This window comes from Oncorhynchus gorbuscha, linkage group LG23, assembly GCF_021184085.1.
Source record: "Oncorhynchus gorbuscha isolate QuinsamMale2020 ecotype Even-year linkage group LG23, OgorEven_v1.0, whole genome shotgun sequence".
Lineage (NCBI taxonomy): Eukaryota > Metazoa > Chordata > Actinopteri > Salmoniformes > Salmonidae > Oncorhynchus > Oncorhynchus gorbuscha.
Genome location: NC_060195.1, coordinates 34,428,860 through 34,443,297, shown reverse-complemented (window position 1 = coordinate 34,443,297; position 14,438 = coordinate 34,428,860).

Genomic DNA, 14,438 nt, shown 5'->3' with positions numbered 1-14,438 from the left:
CAGTTTCAGAGATTTTTGTAGTTCGTTCCAGTCATTGGCAGCAGAGAACTGGAAGGAGAGGCGGCCCAAAGAAAGAATTGGTTTTGGGGGTGACTAGAGAGATATACCTGCTGGAGCGTGTGCTACAGGTGGATGCTGCTATGGTGACCAGCGAGCTGAGATAAGGGGGGACTTTACCTAGCAGGGTCTTGTAGATGACATGGATCCAGTGGGTTTGGCGACGAGTATGAAGCGAGGGCCAGCCAACGAGAGCGTACAGGTCACAATGGTGGGTAGTATATGGGGCTTTGGTGACAAAACGGATTGCACTGTGATAGACTGCATCCAATTTGTTGAGTAGGGTATTGGAGGCTATTTTTTAAATTACATCGCCAAAGTCTAGGATTGGTAGGATGGTCAGTTTTACTTTAAAAAAGTAGGGGTGTGGATCAGAAAACGAGTCTATATCTGGTGTGATTACCATTTGGCTCATGTTTGCAGAACAGGGAGAGTAAGGGAAGACACCTGTATAAGATCCAGGAAAGTTGACGGCGGGCAGTGGGGAGGTCCTCAGGCTGAGAAAGTAGGGAGGAAATTGTAGACACAAGGCTGAGACTGGGACACACAAGGCTGAGACTGGGACACACAAGGCTGAGACTGGGACACACAAGGCTGAGACTGGGACACACAAGGCTGAGACTGGGACACACAAGGCTGAGACTGGGACACACAAGGCTGAGACTGGGACACAAAAGGCTGAGACTGGGACACAAAAGGCTGAGACTGGGACACACAAGGCTGAGACTGGGACACACAAGGCTGAGACTGGGACACACAAGGCTGAGACTGGGACACACAAGGTTGAGACTGGGACACACAAGGCTGAGACTGGGACACAAAAGGCTGAGACTGGGACACAAAAGGCTGAGACTGGGACACAAAAGGCTGAGACTGGGACACACAAGGCTAAATAGTACATTGAAGTGGTGGGGAAACATCTGACTGGTAGGTGTGATCATTGTCAGGAGGTGATGGAGACAGTGGAACATGTATTTCAGTGCCAGAAATATGTGAGAGAAAGGGAGCAATTGTTATTAGATTTGAGGAGTAATGCAGTTGAAGAGCCAGGATTAAATGAACTGCTGGAGAAATCTTCAGGGGATGTAGTATTTATTTATGTAGTTTCCTCAGGGAGACAAAATTATTGGGAAGGATTTTGACCTTCCCTGTCTCTGGTCCACACTCGAGTCCAGTTGGTGACGGTAATGCACCTTAAAGTTGGTTGCCAACCGCCATATAAAATCCACAGAAGTAGAAGAAGAATTTGCCTCGTGCAGCGCGACACCTCCATCGCATAGAGTTGATCAGGCTGTTGATTGTGGCCTGTGGAATGTTGTCCCACTCCTCTTCGTTGGATGTGCGAAGTTGCTGGATATTGGTGGGAACTGGAACAAGCTGTCATACACATCGATCCAGAGCATCCCAAACTTGCTCAATTGGTGACATGTTTGGTGATTATGCAGGCCATGGAAGAACTGGGACATTTTCAGCTTCCAGGAACTGTGTGCAGATCCTTGCAACATCGGGCCATTCATTACCATGCTGAAACATGAGGTGATGGCGGCGGATGAATGGCACGACAATGGGCGTCAGGATCTCGTCACGGTATCTCTGTGCATTCAAATTGCCATCGATAAAATGCAATTGTGTTCGTTGTCCATAGCTTATGCCTGCCACCATAGGGGCAATCTGTACACAACGCTGACATCAGCAAACCGTTTGCCCACACAACGCCATACACACTGTCTGCCATCTGCACAGTACAGTTGAAACAGGGATTAGTCCGTGAAGAGGACACTTCTCCAGCGTGTCAGTGGACATCGAATGTGAGAATTTGCCCACTGAAGTCGGTTACGATGCCGAACTGCAGTCAAGTCAAGATCCCGGTGAGGACGAGCACGCAGATATTCCCTGAGACGGTTTCTGACAGTTTGTGGAGAAATTATTGGGTTATGCAAGCAAACAGTTTCATGTTGGAGGAGAGAGAAATAAAGAGTAAGAAAGGGAGATTTAGAGATAAAGAGGGAATATCTGTGAGTATGCCACGAGCAGCACTGCATGTCATTGACTTTACCATCGGACACCAGATTGCTATAACATATGTGGTTAGGGAGTGAACGTTATTTATCATAAGGGTTACATGGAGAAAATCGGACCTCTCTGAAATGAAAACGGATGGCCCTCCTTTCAACAAAATACATTTAACCTGACCTGACCACACTTGAATAAAAACAAGTGACCCTCCCATTTCCCCAAAAATAATAATTCAAACAAAGAGAGAGGTCAAAGAGAGGTCTACCATTTACCCTCACTTCTTGGACAGACCAGATATGCAGTTTCGAAACTGTTCTTGGTCCAGTGAGCATTACATGGCAAACTAAATACATTTGATGACGCACAGGGCTGTGAGGCAGAAGGTTGAGGGTTCGCAGACCACTGTGTACAAGAGTAGGAGTGGAAATATCTCCTTTATAGTAAAAGTATTGCATGAATCTATCCTCGTATTTGCAGAAAAAATTGCCTTTCATAAAAATGTCACGCAATTCAACATAATTTTACATATTAACAGAATCCTTTTTAATACCATACAAATTACCAAAATGGCAGACTAAGCATGGATAGAGAGATGCCTACCTGTTCATCTTATCACATTTCTCCAATGCCAAATCAGTGTTTTGTTTGTAATGAAACTCTTCATGTTTATAAATGATTACATCCGAGACTTCATTAGGAATCTGAGCATGATACTTTCAAAAGTTAGGCCTACCGTTCAATCCCAGACAGAGTAGGCCTACCGTTCAATCCCAGACAGAGTAGGCCTACCGTTCAATCCCAGACAGAGTAGGCCTACCGTTCAATCCCAGACAGAGTAGGCCTACCGTTCAATCCCAGACAGAGTAGGCCTACCGTTCAATCCCAGACAGAGTAGGCCTACCTTTCAATCCCAGACAGAGTAGGCCTCCCAGACAGACCGTTCAATCCCAGACAGAGTAGGCCTACCGTTCAATCCCAGACAGAGTAGGCCTACCTTTCAATCCCAGACAGAGTAGGCCTACCTTTCAATCCCAGACAGAGTAGGCCTACCTTTCAATCCCAGACAGAGTAGGCCTACCTTTCAATCCCAGACAGAGTAGGCCTACCTTTCAATCCCAGACAGAGTAGGCCTACCTTTCAATCCCAGACAGAGTAGGCCTACCTTTCAATCCCAGACAGAGTAGGCCTACCTTTCAATCCCAGACAGAGTAGGCCTACCGTTCAATCCCAGACAGAGTAGGCCTACCTTTCAATCCCAGACAGAGTAGGCCTACCTTTCAATCCCAGACAGAGTAGGCCTACCGTTCAATCCCAGACAGAGTAGGCCTACCTTTCAATCCCAGACAGAGTAGGCCTACCGTTCAATCCCAGACAGAGTAGGCCTACTTTTCAATCCCAGACAGAGTAGGCCTACCGTTCAATCCCAGACAGAGTAGGCCTACTTTTCAATCCCAGACAGAGTAGGCCTACTTTTCAATCCAAGACAGAGTAGGCCTACTTTTCAATCCAAGACAGAGTAGGCCTACTTTTCAATCCCAGACAGAGTAGGCCTACTTTTCAATCCCAGACAGAGTAGGCCTACTTTTCAATCCCAGACAGAGTAGGCCTACCTTTCAATCCCAGATAGAGTAGGTCTACTTTTCAATCCCTGACAGAGTAGGCCTTACAACACAGAAACTGTAAGCTTTAACTGCTGGCAACTCTTCTCTGAATGTCAAAGAACTAAACAATGATCTTCCCATATGCAGCTTGTTTCATTGCCGTGGGAAGTAGGTGTGCTGAGGGTGCTGCAACCACTGAAAAACCTGAATTGAAAAAAATATATATATGTACAATACCAGTCAAAAGTTTGGACACACCTAGTAATTCAAGGATTTTTCTTTATTTGTACTATTTTCTACATTGTAGAGTAACAGTGAAGACATGAAAACTATGAAATAACACATGAAATCATGTAGTATCCAAAAAAGTGTTAAACAAATCAAAACATATGTTATATTTGAGATTCTTCAAAGTAGCCACCCTTGCCATGATGACAGCTTTGCACACTCTTGGCATTCTCCCAACCAGCTTCATGAGGAATGCTTTTCCAACAGTCTTTAAGGCGTTCCCACATAGGCTGAGCACTTGCTGGTTGCTTTTTTAATTGAACCTTTATTGAACTAGGCAAGTCTGTTACTCTAAATCTGTGTAGCATTTATTTGGGCTGCAATTTCAAATTGTATTAGTCACATGTGCCAAATACAACAGGTGTAGACCTCACATTGAAGTGCTTACTTTTGAGCCCCCTAACCAACAATGCAGTTTTAAAAAATACAGATAAGAATAAGAAATAAAAGTAACAAGTAATTAAAGAGCAGCAGTAAAATAACAATAGCTAGACTATATACAGGGGGGTACCGGTACAGAGTCAATGTGCGGGGGCACCGGTTAGTTGAGTTAATATGTACATGTAGGGAGAGTTATTAAAGTGACTATGCATAGATGATAACAACAGAGAGTAGAAGCGGTGTAAAAGAGGGGGGGGGGCAATGCAAATAGTCTGGGTAGCCATTTGATTAGGTGTTCGGGAGTGTTATGGCTTCGGGGTAGAAGCTGTTTAGAAGCCTCTTGGACCTAGACTTGGGGCTCCGGTACCACTTGCTATGCAGTAGCAGAGAGAACAGTCTATGACTAGGGTGGCTGGAGTCTGACAATTGTTAGCGCCTTCCTCTGACACTGCCTAGTATAGAGGTCCTGGATGGCAGTAAACTTGGCCCCAGTGATGTACTGGGCCGTTCGTACTACCCTCTGTAGTGCCTTGAGGTCGGAGGCTGAGCAGTTGCCGTACCAGGCAGTGATGCAACCAGGATGCTCTCGATGGTGCAGCTGTAGAATCTTTTGAGGATCTGGGGACCCATGCCAAATCTTTTCAGTCTCCTGAGGGGGAATAGGTTTTGTCATGACCTCTTCACGACTGTCTTGGTGTGCTTGGACCATGTTAGTTTGTTGGTGATGTGGACACCAAGGAACTTGAAGCTCTCAACCTGCTCCATTGCAGTCGGTCCTCTTTTTCCTGTAGTCCACAATCATCTCCTTTGTCTTGATCACGTTGAGGGAGAAGTTGTTGTCCTGGCACCAAACGGCCAGGTCTCTGACCTCCTCCCTATAGGCTGTCTTGGCATTGTCGGTGATCAGGCCTGCCAATGTTGTATCATCGGCAATCTTAATGATGGTGTAGTCGTTCCTGGCCATGCAGTCATGAGTGAACAGGGAGTACAGGAGGGCACTGAGCATGCACCCCTGGGGGGGCCCCTGTGTTGAGGATCAGCGTGGCACGTGTTACAACCTACCTTTACCACCTGGGGGCGGCCCGTCAGAAAGTCCAGGATCCAGTTGCAGAGGGAGGTGTTTAGTCCCAGGGTCCTTAGCTTATTGATGAGCTTTGATGGCACTAAGGTGTTGAACGCTGAGCTGTAGTCGATGAATAGCATTCCTCACATAGGTGTTCCTTTTGTCCAGGTGGGAAAGGGCAGTGTGGAGTGCAAGAGATTGCATCATATGTGGATCAGTTGGGGCGGTATGTAAATTGGAGTGGGTCTAGGGTTTCTGGGATAATGGTGTCGATGTGAGCCATGATCATCCTTGCAAAGCACTTCATGGCTACAGATATGAGTGCTACAGGTCGGTAGTCATTTAGGCAGGTTACCTTAGTATTCTTGGTCACATGCACTATGGTGGTCTGCTTAAAACATGTTGGTATTACGGACTCGGACAGGGAGAGGTTAAAAATGTCAGTGAAGACACTTGCCAGTTGGCCAGCGCATGCTCGCAATACACGTTCTGGTAATCTGTCTGGTCTTGCGACCTTGTGAATGTTGACCTGTTTAAAGGTCTTACTCACATTGGCTGCGGAGACCGTGATCACACAGTGTTTCCCGGATCAGCTGGTGCTCTCATGCATGTTTCAGTGTTATTTGCCTCGAAGCGAGCATAAAAGTAGTTTAGCTCATCTGGTATGCTCGTGTCACTGGGCAGCTCTCGGCTTTGCTTCCCATTGTAGTCTGTAATGGTTTACTGGCCCTGCCACATCCGAGGAGATTAAGAGCTGGTGTACTAAGACTCGATCATAGTCCAGTATTGATGCTTTGCCTGTTTGATGGTTCGTCGGAGGGCATAGTGAGATTTCTTATACGCTTCCAGGTTAGAGTCCCTCTCCTTGAAAGTGGCAGCTCTGGCATTTAGCTCAGTGCAGATGTTGCCTGTAATCTGTGGCTTGGGGTATGTATGTATGTACGGTCACTGTGGGGACGATGTCATCAATGCACTTATGGATGAAGCCAATGACTGATGCGGTGTACTCCTCAATGCCATCGGAGGAATCCCAGAACATATTCCAGTCTGTGCTAGCAAAACAGTCCTGTAGCTTAGCATCTGCTTCATCTGACCACTTTTTTATAGACCGAGTCACTGGTGCTCCCTGCTTTAATTTTTGCTTGTAAACAGGAATCAGGAGAATAGAATTATGGTCAGATTTGCCAAATGGAGCGCGAGGGAGAGCTTTGTATGCGTCTCTGTGTGTGGAGTACAGGTGATCTAGATTTTTTCCCCTCTGGTTGCACATTTAACATGGTGATAGAAATTTGGTAAAACGTATTTAGGTTACCCTGCATTAAGGTCCCCGGCTACGAGGAGTGCTGCCTCTGGGTGAGTGTTTTCTTGTTTGCTTATGGCGGAATACAGCTCATTCAATGCTGTCTTAGTGCCAGCCTCTGACTGTGGTGGTATGTAAACAGATACGAAAAATACAAATGAAAACTCTCTAGGTATTTACCTACCTGTGAATGGACACTTTAAAATCTCTACTCAATGTTGTTGCTAGCACTTGCCCCCCAAAAGTGTACCATCTGGGTTCATTTGGTTGAGTTTACAAAAACAGATCAGCTTAAGATCAACAGCACTGACTGGGGTCTACCATATTTATATTATTTATTTTATATTTCACCTTTATTTAACCAGGTAGACTAGTTGAGAAAAAGTTCTCATTAACAACTGCGACTTGGCCAAGATAAAGCAAAGCAGTGCGACACAAACAACAACACCGAGGTACACATGGAATAAACAAACACACAGTATATGGGGCTTTGGTGACAAAACGGATGGCACTGTGATAGACTGCATCCAATTTGCTGAGTAGAGTGTTGGAGGCTATTTTGTAAATGACATCGCCAAAGTCAAGGATCGGCAGGATGGTCAGTTTTAAGAATGTATGTTTGGCAGCATGAGTGAAGGATGCTTTGTTGCGAAATAGGAAGCCAATTCAAGATTTAACTTTGGATTGTAGATGCTTAATGTGAGTCTGGAAGGAGAGTTTACAGTCTAACCAGACATCTAGGTATTTGTAGTTGTCCACATATTATAAATCAGAGCCATCCAGAGTAGTGATGCTGGACGGGCAGGCAGGTGTGGTCAGCAATTGGTTGAAGAGCATGCATTTAAGAACTGTTGGAGACAACAGAAGGAGAGTTGTATGGCATTGAAGCTCGTCTGGAGGTTAGTTAACACAGTGTCCAAAGAAGGGCCAGAAGTATACAGAATGGTGTCGTCTGCGTAGTGGTGGATAAGAGAATGACCAGCAGCAAGAGCGACATCATTGATGTATACAGAGAAGAGAGTCGGCCCGAGAATTGAACCCTGTGGCACCCCCATAGAGACTGCTAGAGGTCCGGACAACAGGCCCCCCGATTTGACACACTGAACTCTGTCTGAGAAGTTGTTGGTGAACCAGGCGAGGCAGTCATTTGAGAAACCAAGGCTGTTGAGTCTGCCGATAAGAATGTGGTGATTGACAGAGTCGAAGGCCTTGGCCAGGTCGATGAATACAGCTGCACAGTATTGTCTTTATCGATGGTGGTTATGATATCCTTTAGGACCTTGAGCGTGGCTGAGGTGCACCCATGACCAGCTTAAAAACCAGATTGCATAGCGGAGAAGGTACAGTGGGATTCGAAATGGTCGGTGATCTGTTTGTTAACTTGGCGTTCGAAGACCTTAGAAAGGCATAGTAGGATAGATATAGGTCTGTAGCAGTTTGGGTCAAGAGTGTCTCCCCCTTTGAAGAGGGGATGACCACGGCAGATTTCCAATTTTTGGAGATCTCAGACAATACGAAAGAGAGGTTGAACAGGCTTGTAATAGGGGTTGAGAAAATTTCAACTGATAATTTTAGAAAGAGAGGGTCCAGCTTGTCGAGCTCTACTGATGTGTAGGGGTCCAGATTTTGCAGCTCTTTCAGAACATCAGCTATCTGGATTTGGGTGAAGGAGAAATGGGGGAGGCTTGGGCAAGTTGCTGTAGGGGGTGCAGGGCTGTTGACCAGGGTAGGGGTGGCCAGGTGGAAAGCATGGCCAGCCGTAGAAAAACGCTTATTGAAATTCTCAATTATTGTGGATTTATCGGTGGTGACAGTGTTTCATAGCCTCAGTGCAGTGAGCAGCTTTGAGGAGGTGCTCTTATTCTCCGTGGACTTTACAGTGTCCCAGAACTTTTTGGAGTTTGTGCTGCAGGATGCAAATTTCTGTTTGAAAAAGCTAGCCTTAGCTTTCCTAACTGCCTGTGTATATTGGTTCTTGACTTCCCTGAAAAGTTGCATATCGCGGGAGCTATATGATGCTAATGCCGTACGCCACAGAATGTTTTTGTGCTGGTCAAGGGCAGTCAGGTCTGGAGTAAACCACGGGCTATATCTGTTTCTGTTCTACATTTTTGGAATGGGGCATAATTAGTTAAGATTGTGAGGAAAGCACTTTTAAAGAATAACCAGGCATCATCTACTGACGGAATGAGGTCAATATCCTTCCAGGATACCCAGACCAGGTCGATTAGAAAGGCCAGCTCGCTGAAGTGTTTTAGGGAGTGTTTGACAGGGATGAGGGGTGGTCGTTTGTCCGCAGACCCATTACGGACACAAGCAATGAGGCACAGATCGCTGAGATCCTGGTTGAAGACAGCAGAGGTGCATTTGGAGGGCAGGTTGGTTTGGATGATATCTATGAGGGTGCTTAGATTTTAGGATGGCTGGGGTGTTAAGCATGTCCCAGTTTAGCTCACCTAACAGCACGAGCTCTGAAGATAGTTGGGGGGCAATCAATTCACAAATGGTGTCCAGGGCACAGCTGGGGGCAGAAAGTGGTCTATAGCAAGCGGCAACGGTGAGAGACTTGTTTCTGGAAAGGTGGATTTTTAAAAGTAGAAGCTCAAATTGTTTGGGCACAGACCTGGATACTAATACAGAACTCTGCACGCTATCTCTGAAGTAGATTGCAACTCCGCCTCCTTTGGCAGTTCTATCTTGGCGGAAAACGTTATAGTAGTTATAATTTCAGGGTTTTTGATGGCCTTCCAAAGCCAGGATTCAGACACAGCTAGGACATCCGGGTTGGCAGAGTGTGCTAAAGCAGTGAATAAAACAAACTTAGGGAGGAGGCTTCTAATGTTAACATGCATGAAACCAAGGCTTTTACAATTAGAAGTCAACAAATGAGAGGGTCTGGGGAATGGGAGTGGAGCAAGGCACTGCAGGGCCTGGATTAACCTCTACATCACCAGAGGAACAGAAAATAATTATGAAAAGGGTACGGCTAAGGGCTATAAGAACTGGTCGTCTCGTATGTTCGGAACAGAGAGTAAAGGGAGCAGGTTTCTGGGAGCAGTAGAATAGATTCAATGCATAATGTACAGACAAAGGTATGGTAGGATGTGAATACAGTTGAGGTAAACCTAGGCATTGAGTGACGATGAGAGAGGTAGTGTCTTTAGAGACATCAATTAAACCAGGTGAGGTCTACACATGTGCGGGAGGTGGGACAAGAGGGTTAGCTGAGGCATATTGAGCAGGGCTGGAGGCTCTACAGTGAAATAAGACAATAATCCCTAACCAAAACAGCAATAGATAAGGCATATTGACATTAGGGAGAGGCATGCGTAGCCGAGTGAACATATGGGTGTTCCATAAAACATTTACTTATAATTAATGTGCAGGTTACCCATTATGACAACCTGAAACTCCTTGCCATCCAAGTGTGAGCATAAACCAACAAGTACGCCACAGATTACATGTAATATCTGCATAAGTACAATGTAATTACTAGGTGTTAAACAGGATTTAGCTACTTAAATTAAGTGTATCTTGAGAGGTACTTACTTGTCATTTAAAACACAAGGCCAAATATACACTGGAGTTGCTTACCAGGATGATGTTGAATGTTCTTGAGTGGCCTAGTTACAGTTTTGACTTCAATCTACTTGAAAATCTAGCTTTAGAGATTTAGCCAGAAAGACTCACAGCTGTAATCGCTGACAAATGTGTTTCTACAAAGTATTGACTCAGGGGTGTGTATGCTTATGTAAATGAGATATTTCTGTATTTCATTTTCAATACATTTGCAAACATTTCTAAAAACATATTTTCACTTTTTCATTATGGGGTATTGTGTGTAGATGGGTGAGAAACAAAAATATTTAATCCATTTTGAATTCAGCCTGAAACACAACAAAATGTGGAATAAGTGAAGGGCTATGAATACTTTTTGAAGGCAATGTAGCAAACCAGGCTCTGGGCCTAGCTAGCTACCTAGCTAGTTGTTGTGTTATCCAGCTAGAAATAATTGCTAAGAGTTTTATAACTAACCCAAGATAGACCACAGCTAGTTGTTTCCAATGGGAACAAATGAGTCATGGGCAGAACAAGCAAGGAGGGTGGCAGAGCGAAACACGAGCTAGTGAGATGCTTTTGCCGCGTTCTAGCATGTATTTGCATATCTCCTTTAGGGAACACCTACTCTGTGAAGTGCATGTGTGCAATAACTCAATTTGCCCTTCATTCCTAAACAACCCAATTTTGTAAAACTTTGACAAAGGGTAAAAGCTGCTAAACTTAGTCCACTCTGTTCATAACAGTTAGAAGAAAAAAGGCTAGCTTTTTAAGCAGAAATTTGCTTAAAAAGCAAATTTCGGAGGGTCTGCTGTCCGGACCTCTGGCAGTCTCTATGGTCTGTAAAACTGACCATCCTACCAATCCTCGACTTTGGCGATGTAATTTACAAAATAGTCTCCAATACCCTACTCAACAAATTGGATGCAGTCTATCACAGTGCAATCTGTTTTGTCACCAAAGCCCCATATACTACCCACCATTGCGACCTGTACGCTCTCATTGGCTGGCTCTCGCTTCATACTTGTCGCCAAACCCACTGGCTCCATGTCATCTACAAGACCCTGCTAGGTAAAGTCCCCCCTTATCTCAGCTCGCTGGTCACCATAGCATCTCCCACCTGTAGCACACGCTCCAGCAGGTATATCTCTCTAGTCACCCCCAAAACCAATTCTTTCTTTGGCCACCTCTCCTTCCAGTTCTCTGCTGCAAATGACTGGAATGAACTACAAAAATCTCTGAAACTGGAAACACTTATCTCCCTCACTAGCTTTAACCACCAACTGTCAGAGCAGCTCACAGATTACTGCACCTGTACACAGCCCACCTATAATTTAGCCCAAACAACTACCTCTTTCCCTACTGTATTTAATTAATTAATTAATTTTGCTCCTTTGCACCCCATTATTTTTATTTCTACTTTGCCCATTCTTCCATTGCAAATCTACCATTCCAGTGTTTTACTTGCTATATTGTATTTACTTTGCCACCATGGCCTTTTTTGCCTTTACCTCCCTTATCTCACCTCATTTGCTCACATCGTATATAGACTTGTTTATACTGTATTATTGACTGTATGTTTGTTTTACTCCATGTGTAACTCTGTGTCTTTGTATGTGGCGACCTGCTTTGCTTTATCTTGGCCAGGTCGCAATTGTAAATGAGAACTTGTTCTCAACTTGCCTACCTGGTTAAATAAAGGTGAAATAAAATAAATAAAAATAACAGATTATAGTTTTGGAAACAGAAAACTGCATTGAGAAAATTAGCATAATGTCAGTCAAAATCCATTTTGCTCCATCTTCTCCCACTGCCGGCCAGTGGGGTTCCTCTCATTACCATATTTGGTAGTGAGTGGAAACGCCAACTGGATGCTTCACAATTATAGTTCAGGTGAAATATCTGGCTAATTTTTCTATCTGTGATAATGGCGTTTACTAACACTAATAAGTTAACAAGTGTTTAGTTACATTGAAAAGGATCGAACGTTACTCATGGGGCTTTATTTTCTGCTGGCGTTAAGGCGGCGCTAGCATCAAACATGTAAGTTTGCCATTTCTTAATGTAAAAACAGGCCTGGGAAATGACAGTGCGCCAATCGCAATGTTCGGCAAGTTACCCGTCTTATAAAAGCTCCTTGCGCTCAGATGGGCGGGGTAGACTTTTTTTAGTTGTGTCCTTAAAAACATTATCCAAATTGCACATTTTGGACAGCGCTGATAGGGATATTTAAGACCAACCTAAAGCTGGTTATAGCAGTAACGCAGTTGGTTATGGCATGAATTTTGGCAGCGGAAACGCACCCTATCCAGTCATGACGCACACTGCCAATATATATGTGCATGGAACAAGTGTAGCCTCATGTGCTTTTGGTGCCTGTACACTTTGTATATATGAAACATTTAAAACAAATTTTTGAAACGGAATGTTTTTTCCCATTTTGTTTTATTTAATTTATTTATTAAAAACCAAGCATAGCCTCCCCTCCACTCTACGTTTTTTTTTGTCTGCCCAATGCAATAGGAAAGTAGTCAAGACTGTCGATAAAGGGTTTGGCTCCTGAGACCGCTTTGAAATAAATCTTAAATCACTAAGTATTTATTAAAATATTAAGTTTGGGAGGAGTGAAACCTTCCAGTGTCTGCAGTTGTTCTAATATTACATGCCCACGGGGGGAAATGTTCTATTTTTTCATTTAACCAGGAAAAGTCATCTGAGACCCAGAGTGTCATTTTGAAGGGAGACCTGGCCAAGAAGGCAGAAACAATCAATACATTACAGATTTAAAACATACAACAATACAATACAATAACATGATCCAGCCTAAGAAAAAGGATTTTATACTCCTCTGTAAAGGTCTCCCATCAACATTTTAAATTCATTCAGTGGCACTAACATATCTAGATGAATCATGGATTGTAGACTATTCCATGCCTCTGGTGCACAAGAGGAGAAGGCAGTCTTGCCTTATACTGTAAATGTCCTGGGGACTTTAAGTAGAAACCACCTGGCAGACCGGGTATGGTAACTGCTGGTGGTGAAGGAGACCAGACTACAGAGGTAAAGAGGGAGTTTCCCCAAAAAAGCTTTGTAGATGAACACATACAAATTTAGCTTTCTGCACATTTAAAGTGAGGTCCAACTCACCATGGTGGGTGAGTGACTTGGCATTTGTAATAAAGGTCATGAATTTTGTTTTTATGTACATTCAAGACCCGTTTGAGACCATAAAGGGAGGCCTGCGGTGACTGAAAAGCAGTCTGGAGCTCTTCAACAGCCTGAACCAGACAAGGAGCACATGCATATGATTGTATCATCTGCATATAGATGTACCTTTGCTGGTTGCATCCCATTTCCCAAATTGTTAATAAAAATATAGAACAACACAGGAGCTAAAAATGGAACCCTGGGGCACACCACTATTAATCCCAAGAAAGCTAGACTTGTGATTGTCAGTATATACACACTTTGTGTTCTGTCAGAAAGATAGTTCCATAACCAATTTACTGCCCCTTCTCTGAGACCAATGTTACTAGCTAGCAACAATTCATGGTCAACTGAATCAAATGCCTTTGATAAATCAACAATGTTGCTTTTTATCAAGTGCATTTATGATGCCATTTGCCACTGCCATAGCTTCAGCTGTGGTGCTGTGCCCCGATCTAAAGCCAGACTGAACCCTGCTCAGTATGTTATTTTCAAATGATACGTTTTTTGTAACTGAGTTCACTAGGGAGTCATTGACTTTGGCCAAGATAGGGAGTTTAGAGATAGGACGATAATTAATAGCATCTGAGGGATCTCCACCCTTTAGCAGTGGGAGAACATAAGCTGATTTCCAAAGGCTGGGTATGGAATTGGTCAAGAGATTCAAGTTGAAAATATGAGCCACAGGCTCAGTAATAATACCAGCTGGTATCTTTAAGACGTAGGGGTCCAGGTTGTCTGGACCTGCAGACTTTTTAGTGTCTATTGCCCTTAGTGCTTTATAGACCTCAGCATAAGACACAGGCTCAAAGTTAAAATGGTTCACATGAGGGCCCATATCATAGTTGACTGTAACAGAGCTGACATTAGAGGCCTGGGCCCCACCATTATCAAAAACTGAACCAGCAGATATGAAGTGCTTGTTAAAACCCCTACAATATCTGCTTTGTCCTTCACTTCATTAGAA